Consider the following 1,138-nt stretch of genomic DNA (forward strand, 5'->3'; position numbering starts at 1 on the left):
GCGCCTGTAATCTTCGCAGAATCCCAGCAGCACGTAGAGCGGTACACAGAAATTAAAGTATCCAGCCTGAGTAGTCTGCGCGTCCCAGCCGGCATTCCGCAGAATCACGCTTCTGTCGGACGACACTGTTACATAGTTTTTGAGCGTGCTAGTTATGCCAACGTTTCTGTTACGGTCAATCTCCACACCGTTGAGTTCATATCGAATCTCGTCGAATATGAACGCGACGCAATTATTTCCCAAGGCCACGTTAGCGCCCTCGACCGCTCTGTTCTTCGTCAATTTTCCCTCGACGTATAGAAAGTTTTCGTACGGCAGTGTGTACAGATCCTGTTGCTGTATTGGTATTCTTATCTCATCGCTGTGTTGGCGAACGTTGTGTTGGCGAACGGGTTGTACGTGTGAGTCTCAATCTTGACGATGCGATCGTCGAAGATCGGCTCATCTTTAATGTTTAGGATATCAGTCATCTCAAATATTGCGCACTGCGAATCCCAAAGATTGTAAAAATGTAACGTTCGACACGCTGAGCTTCTTCTTCCCATTGCAGCTGGATGAGCGAGTGTTATCAAGCTGTGACGTCACCGGCCTTATAAAGAATGCGTTATCTCTCTGCGTGCGCTCCGTTCCGTTCAATATAAGCATCTCACGCTCGCGTTATCACTGTCGCCGTCGTACGTGTAATCTAACGGTGATCTCTTCTCCTCGAAAATCGAGCAATCGTCCGTTCTGGTCGACGACGCGTACCGTTAGATCCGTAATGCTCCGTGCGATGATCGGCAGGTAAATGATCTGCGCCGGTCGTTCCGATATCTTATATCCTGGCGGCATGCTCGGTGAAAATTCGTGTATCGTGTGCACGCTTTTGCCGTTGCTGTACGCGCCCGCGATCACGTTACACTCTACGCGGATAACGTTTACGTTCATTATGTTTATCAACATGTCCGATTCGTGCCATCTTCGCGGTCGCAGTATACGTTTCGACGAGAATCTCAGCAGCGATCCAATGCTGTTGGACCTGTCAAAATTTATCCTGTATGCACATCTAATCTCATATCTCATCGTGTTGTAGTTTGCGCGGAGCGTAATCGGGTATTCTCCACCATCGTCATCGCTGTCGTTGTTATTGTTATTGTTG

The sequence above is a fragment of the Trachymyrmex cornetzi genome, unplaced genomic scaffold, assembly GCF_001594075.2.
Source record: "Trachymyrmex cornetzi isolate Tcor2-1 unplaced genomic scaffold, Tcor1.1 scaffold1314, whole genome shotgun sequence".
Lineage (NCBI taxonomy): Eukaryota > Metazoa > Arthropoda > Insecta > Hymenoptera > Formicidae > Trachymyrmex > Trachymyrmex cornetzi.